Source organism: Lactuca sativa, chromosome 3 (assembly GCF_002870075.4).
Source record: "Lactuca sativa cultivar Salinas chromosome 3, Lsat_Salinas_v11, whole genome shotgun sequence".
NCBI classification, from domain to species: Eukaryota; Viridiplantae; Streptophyta; class Magnoliopsida; order Asterales; family Asteraceae; genus Lactuca; species Lactuca sativa.
The window spans coordinates 98,445,521-98,453,692 of record NC_056625.2 but is presented as its reverse complement, the minus strand read 5'-3'; the positions used below and the strand labels follow the sequence as shown (position 1 = coordinate 98,453,692).

Below are 8,172 nucleotides of genomic sequence, written 5' to 3'. Positions count from 1 at the left end.
ATTCTCAGTGAGTGGAGTTGGTCTTACAAGATGTGCAGGGTAAGAGGTTGGATCAATTCCGGTAATTTCAACATTACACTCAGTAATACCATCAGAATTAGTAATACAGTATTCATCAATTAAACTCTGATTAATAAAAGAGTTACTGACAAACTTATTTTTGAAATTGTTTTTCATCTCATTCATGGAATAAAACTCAGATTCCTTTTCTTGTGATTTAAAAACTTTTTCAGCTTCTGCAAAATTACCCCCAAGAATTTTCTCACATGAATGTGGAATTTGAGCTGAAATAATATAATTTGCATTCTTATGAGATTTTGCCCAAGTATGAAGCACAGTTTGTTCTTTGATCAAGAGATTTTTAACATTGTCAATTTCAGCAGACAAAGAAGAATTTGACAAACTAGTGATTCTAAGATTTTCCTGAGTGGACTCAATAATGTTATTTTTCATGGATATATCAGTTTCAACAAGATCACTTTGATTTTGCAAATTTCTTATTGTTTGATTCTTCTTAGAATTAATGACGCCCAAATACTCAAACATTTTGATTTTTTCATTCATTGAATAGGAAACAAAGTTTTTAACCTGGTACATTGAAGAAGAGTCAGTGTTGTGCTTCCTGGAATTTTCAACAGCATCAGACATATCAGCATCAAATGTACTTTTGCCTTTTTCAGAAACATCCGGGTCTTCTATCTTTACCATTAGACACTTAACTTCATCATCTGATGACTCCTCATCAGTCTTCCATTTTTCTTCTTCAGCAACAAGCACTTTATGTTCCAAGTTCTCTGCTTTCAGCTTCTCAATCAGCTTGTTGTACTTCTGCTTCCAGTATTCATCCGAGCCTTGTTTCTTTTGTTTACACTCCTTTGCAAAATGATCAGTGCTCCCACAGTTAAAGCACTGAGCCTTCTCTTTCTTATCAGCACCATGCCTTTTATCAGCTTCTGATCTTTTTGAAAACTTTCCACCCATCTTCTTTTGAAACTTTGAGAAGTTTCGACCTGATTTCTCAAAAGTCTTTACAATCAAAGCTGCACTAGCCACAACTTTTTCAAGATCATCAGTGTCAGTTTTAGAGGAATCAGTATCTGAATTACTTTCCGTGTCTGAATCTGACACTAGCTTTTTGTTTGAGAACAAAGCTACAGATGATTCACGCTGAGAATCTTTCATCAGTTCCTTTCTTTGAAGCTTAGATTCTTCATAGTATCGAAGATTTCCATAGAGACTTTGTAAGTCCATAGAGTTGATCTTCTCACTATTTTTCAGCACATCAACATGATTCTCCCAACCTGCACCCAGAGAATCCAAAAACTTCTGCACTAGAACAGTTCTATGCTTCAACTGATCTAGTCTCCGAAGATCATTAACAAGAGTATTGAATCTGTTAAAGGTTTGAGTCAAGGTTTCACCTTTCTTAGCAAAAAAATGTTCATACCTTCGGTTAAGATCATTTATTTGAGTAGCCTTGACTTCTTCAGTGCCTTCAAAAGATACAGTCAGAGTATCCATCATCTCTTTTGCTGAGATGCAATTTTGAACTAGCCCAAAAATGTTGTATGGCAGAGCATAGCTGATTGCGGCACGAGCACGAACATCTAAACCATTTTTTCTTTTGTCATCTTCCATCCAGTTTTCTCTAGGTGTTTTCTTCATGGCACCATCAGGAACGTTGTTTTTCAGAGGCTGATACATTGGGACATATGGACCCTTTTCGACAATGTCCAACATGTCTTCATCTACTGACTCTAAAGCATATAGAGCCTTTATTTTCCACATAGCAAAGTTTGTTTCATCAAAAGGAGGAATTTTAGCGGAAGGATGATTTGATGAGTTCGACGAAGAAGAAGATGAAGCCATTTGTTTGATAAGAGAAACCTGCTCTGATACCAATTGAAGAGGCCTTAAGATCAATCAATTTATCAAACAATTACAGAAAATAAGAACAAGAGGAATTCACGAAGAAAAGCTTTAACTAAGAAAGATAATCTCACAAAGAGATTATCGTGTGCACAAAGCAGCGATTAGGGTTTGTGAAAGGCGTAGCCGTTCACAAACCTATACAAAAGATTATATACTGCTATTCTAGACAATCCCTACAAATTAGGGATACTCTAGCTAACTAATTAAGCTAACTATGGAAACAGGATAAATACAAGATTTGTTACAATGCACTGAATAAACTAAACTATTACAAACTGAGCTGTTGACACGTTGATGCTGATACTAAGATATGCGCTGATGCTGAGTTTGTTTTAAACATTATCATATTTCAAGGTTTGACCTTACAATTGTCAGTAGCATCATGTCTTTTTTCTGAAGCTTCCATGAACTTCATCAACATGGTCTCTAATTCTGATTTCTTTTCAGCTAGTGGTTGCTCTCTTCGGTAGAAGCCCCGACCAGTTTGCTTAAATTTCTCTTCTTTTTGCTTCTTGTATTCTTCGTAAGGCAGCCACTCTTTCTTTGGTTTTCTCCAATCTTCATCATACTTGTCCCCACTTGAGTAGCATACTTGAGCTTTCTTGTTTCCATATTCATCCATATTGCAATCCTTTGTCAAGTGTGGGCGACTACATCTCTCGCAACCAACTCGGATTGCATGAATTGATTGGTCCAATTGAGTCAATCTCCTATCCATAGTGCTAAGCATTGCCATCACAGTCGCCATCTCTTCAGTTTGTGTACCTCCACTGCCTTTTATTCCATCACGCCCTGGGTTGTGATACTCATGAGAGTGCCTTGAAACCTCTTCAATCAGTTCCTTGGCCTTATTTGGGTTCTTCTTCGTTAGTGGTCCTTGCAAATCAAGGAGTTGTCTAGTCATGACATTCACCCCATCATAAAATATCGACATCTCTTACTGAATATTGAGGTCATGTTGAGGACAATTCCTTAACAACCCCTTGTAGCGTTCCCAAGCCTCGTATAATGACTCCCCCGGATTTTGCTCAAAGTTGGCAATTGCCTTCTTGAGTTTAGAGATTTTGAGAGGGTGGACAAAACTGATCTAGAAATCTCTCATGCAATTGGGCCCATGTGGTGATTGTACCAGGTGGGAGTGCCTTCAACCAGTCTTTTGCTGCTCCCTTGAAAGTGACTGGTAACATCCTTAGCAAAGTTGTGTCCCTTGGGATATTGGTAGTATTAAAATAATCCGCAATATCGTTCACCTCGTCTAAATGTTTGAAAGTATCATCGTGATCCTTCCCGTAAAATGGTATATCCTTAAGTGCAGTAAGGATATGCCCCTTCAACTTGAATGTGGCATTGACAGGAATCATAGGATGTACTAAACCCGACCCCACATCATCTCGAATGCGCTTCTTGTAGTCCCCCATGGCCATTTCATCAATGTTCGCCATTTCGTTCTCCAGCTCGTTCTCAGGTTCACTTGTATGTAATTCAAATTCAGGTTCAGTATCGTATTCGGACTCGGCTTGGACGCGTATTTGATCTAAGTGTTCAAGCTTGCTCTTGTTCTTTGAAGATGAACTTGACTCCTCCGTTTTCTTCCCCGACTTCTTTGAGAACACTGATTTGAATTCTTGTAAAAGTGTCTTCTTTGGTGTTTGATCTTCTTTCATGCTCTTATCGTTCTTTTTGTGAAGTGTAGACTCGGGATCTTCAAGTGGTGGTACCAAAGGTGTGTTAGAACCTCTAGTCATGAACTCCTGAAATAAGACAAAAAGATAAAAACGTAAAACTGAACTAAGAAAAACAACTGAAATAAACAAAACTAAGGACTGCAGTTCTCACGTCATGAATCTTAAAGGTTCACGTCGTGAGTCCTGTAATGTAGAAAAAAATTAAAACAGAAAAGTAACTTCTTGCAGGTTTTAACCTACAAAAAGGATCAATTAATTTAAATCAAACAAACTAATAAACTAAGCCGTTCCCCGGCAACGGCGCCAAAAACTTGATGTGCACGGAAGTACCCACTAATTTTAATACTTATAACCTAATAAACTTAGACTAACTATGCACTTATAGGCAGTGTACCTAGTCAGATTACAGTATAGCTTGGGTAAGTTGGGTGTCGATCACAGGGAACGGTCTTATTAAATAATCTATTTACTACTTAAATTAATCTAATTATAAACAAGCTAAAAAGGGTTTTTATCTGATTTTGCAAGATCAGACTCACTTAACTCAAATTCAATCAATAATTAAAAACACTCTTATCTAGTTCGAATCCACTTCGTCCTTATGGCTAGCTAATAATTATGGATTATTAAGTTGGTTGTTATTATATTAGTAATTTAGGTCTAAATTTACCAATAGTTAATTAATTCATGTAAAACTATGTATGGTCACACACAATTAAACACAGAACCAATTATGTCTATGATTATGCTATGTAAGATTTATCATGCAAACACAATTATGGTCATAATCTATGTTCTCTAACACAACAAAGTTAATTACTTCAACTACTAACTAAGATTTTGGTTGATCCTAGCTCTAGCAATTCAATGTTCACTAAATTACCAGGTTATCAAGTTCATGCAATTAATGGTCACTAAGCTACACATAACATGAATTTAAGCAACTAAAGCAACAACATAAGCATGCTAGGTAACAATAAATCAAACACAAGCAATTCACCAACTAAATAAATCCATGTAAAATTATGCTATTCATAAGTTAGAAGCTTCATCTAGCTAGATAAGAGTAGCTAGATTCAACTGCTCATAATAGTAACTAACACATAAACATAACTCAAATAAGAAAACATGTTCATAAGTATCAAACAAATAAACAAACTATGGACTTTTACTCTTTTGGTGTTGAAAACCCTTTTTCCAGGACCTTATTTCTGCTGTAAATCGCCTCCTGGAACCTCTTCCTTCAGCCAGAAGTCTCCCAAATCGTAATGGGCAAAGGTATTTATATTATCTTCAAATTTCCTGTTCACGTCATGAGAATATAAGTCTCACGTCATGAACTCGAGATAATCATGTTCGACAAGGATTCCTTCACCCGGATGCTTATCTTCTAAAACTCTCTACTCACGTCGTGAATCATCAACTGTTCACATCGTGAGAACGACTTTTGGGTGTTTTTTTCGTTCTTCTTTTCTTCAAGTCCCCCCAAAGTTCCAAGTATTGTCACTTCTGGTCCCTTTCTTTGAAAATACTTTTATTTGGCTGCATATAACAATTTATCCTTATAAGTACCATAATTCTGTGCAAATAACCAAAATATTTAATAAAATGTAGATCAATATTGCCTAAAACTATGTATAAATATGGAAATATCACTCGTAATTGACGCCACCTAGGACACTATAGTTGAACAGTGTGGCTGAGAGGCGTAATCGAACCTTGTTGGACATGGTTTGTTCCATGATGAGTCGTGCTTCACTACCTATCTCATTTTGGGGATATGCCTTAGAGACTGTCGCCCATATCCTTAACTTAGTCCCTACGAAGAAGGTTTCCAAAACACCTCACGAGATGTGGACATGGAAAGCTCCCTTGTTGGCACATATCAAGGTTTGGGGTTGCGATGCTTTCGTAAGACGAGAGACTCACGACAAGCTCGAACCTCGTAGTAAGCGATGTATTTTCATCGGCTACCCGTAGAAATCCTTTGGATATCTCTTCTATAGACCGAGTGACAATGTTGTCTTCGTTGCGAGGAGAGGGGTTTTCCGAGAGCGAGAACTCATAAACCAAGGGGGCAGTGGGAGGGAAATCGATCTTGAAGAGATTCAAGAGTCGATCGATGAAGGAAACTCTAATGCTGACACTCAACCCGAGGAGGAAACTCCGGTTGAGCTGATTGACGAGTCCTTACCTCTTAGACGTTTTGAAAGAGTTAGAGTTCAACCCCAATTATATGGTTTTCATATTACAACAGAAGGGGACACGTATATTAGTGATAGTACACTAATAAATCTAGACGAACCTAACATCTATAAGGAAGCCATGGCAAGCCCAGAGTCTGCAAAATGGAAAGAGGCGATGGACAGCAAGATTCAGTCCATGTATGACAACCAAGTTTGGAATTTGGTTGATCATGTGCCCGGACGTAAAACGGTCGGGTGCAAATGGAACTTCAAGAAGAAGACCGACATGGATGGGAATGTGCACACGTATAAGGCGCGATTGGTTGCGATGGGCTTTACTCAAACTCCCGGAGTTGACTATGATGAGACCTTCTCACCAATTGCGAAAATAAAGTGTATTAGGGTGATGTTGGCCATTGTTGGATTTCATGATTATGAAATATGGCAGATGGATGTCAAAACCGCTTTCCTTAATGGAAAGTTGGCTGAGGATGTTTACATGGCTCAGCCAGAGGGTTCTGTCAATGTGAAGCATCCCAATAGAGCGTGTAAGATTGAGAAGTCCATTTATGGACTTAAGCAAGCATCTCGCAGATGGAATCTTTTTTTCGACGAGAAAGTCAAAGAGTTTGGGTTTCTGCGAAACGAAGATGAATCATGTGTATACAAAGCCAGTGGGAGTATAGTGAGCTTCATCATATTGTATATCGATAACTTACTGCTCATAGGAAACGACATCTTGACACTGCAGGAAGTTAAATCCTGGCTCGGGAAGTGCTTTGCTATGAAGGACCTCGGAGAAGCTGCATATATTATGGGAATAAGGATAGTGAGAGACAGGAGTAAAAGACTAATAGGACTTAGTCAGAATACTTACTTGGACAAGGTACTAAAACATTTTAGTATGGAGAATTCCAAGAAAGGGGAATTACCAATCCAAAGTAATACCAAGTTGAGTAAGACTCAAAATCCGAGTACCGAAGCCGAGATAGAAGAGATGAGCCGAGTACCTTACGCCTCCACAGTTAGCTCGATCATGTATGCTATGACTTGTACTCGCCCTGATGTGGCCTTCGCTTTGAGCATGGTCAACATATATCAAGGGAATCCTGGCAAAGCACATTGGACCGCAGTCAAGAATATTCTTAAGTACCTTGGGAGGACCAAGGAATGGTTTCTAGTTCTCGGTGGGAGTGATAACTTAAAGGTGTGAGGGTATAGTGACACCAGTTTTCAGACCGACAGGGACAACTATCGTTCGCAGTCGGGCTGGGTCTTTACCCTTGATGGAGGAGCAGTGACTTAGAAAAATTCCAAGCAAGAAACCGTAGCTAATTCAACGTGCGAATCAGAGTACATTGCAACGAGCGAAGCATCAAAAGATTCAATATGGCTGAATAATTTCATTGGAGACCTTAGAGTTGTGCCAGCCATACAGGAGCCCATGGAAATTTTCTGTGATAATGAAGGAGCGGTTGCCTTGACCAAGGAACCGAGGGATCATGGTAGATCTCGACATATCGACAGAAAATATCACTTTATTCAACATTGGGTAGAAGGACTCCTCATAGTGAAGAGGGTATCATTAGAGGATAACCCAACAGATCCGCTTATGAAGGGACTGAGTAGGGTTAAGCACTTGCAGTACGCTAGGAGCATTGGGCTGAATGACGATATTAGTTTAGATTAGATAGTTTAGAAACGTGTAATAGATAAATGTAATTGACATTTGATGATTAAATAAAAGAGTATTATTTATAAGTAAAGTTACTGCCTTATGTTAATTGTTTAACTATTGTTTCACTTTGCATGTTTTGACTTCCTGAATAATTGAGTTATTTAAGAATAATCGAATTATTCGAACGGTCCACAGTCGTTCATATGTTGGAAGTAGGTATGAATGAAGATTGTCATGAATAGGTGTGTAGATTGTTTGAAAGGTATTAGACATAGCAAAGGTTTGCTACAACATTCATGAGTGCTTATGAACAAATTTTGAGCATTGGAATAAACCCACGCTTACTGGAATCATTCATGGAATTTATCACGAGTGATCGCAAGACGATAATATCATATGGTCTTAAAACCTAGATATATGGTTTATTGTTTGCTAATTGGTTGTGCATTGATAATGTGAAAACACATCAGTAACTTGATATCATAAAACGCATTGTTGTGTATGATTTGATTAGTGAATAGTAAATGCATATAAGTCGAAGTTTATCTGTTCCTTTTATCCTAAGAGGGTAAAAGCGATATCAGGGCCCCTCGATCATTTAGTTTGACTTATGTGTCGGGCCCCGTCAGGACTGAATTGATGTGTTCAATTAAGTTCTATGTCAAACGAATCTAAGATCGAGAAACAAACT

General features: G+C 38.1%; 1 non-coding gene across 1 annotated transcript; it reads left to right on the top strand.

Moving 5' to 3' along the window:
* The first annotated feature begins 2,882 nt into the window (after positions 1 to 2,882).
* Positions 2,883 to 2,989, top strand: LOC111896748 (small nucleolar RNA R71). The gene has a single exon (XR_002852015.1). It is a non-coding gene; the product is annotated as a small nucleolar RNA R71 (small nucleolar RNA).
* The last annotated feature ends 5,183 nt before the right edge of the window (positions 2,990 to 8,172 follow it).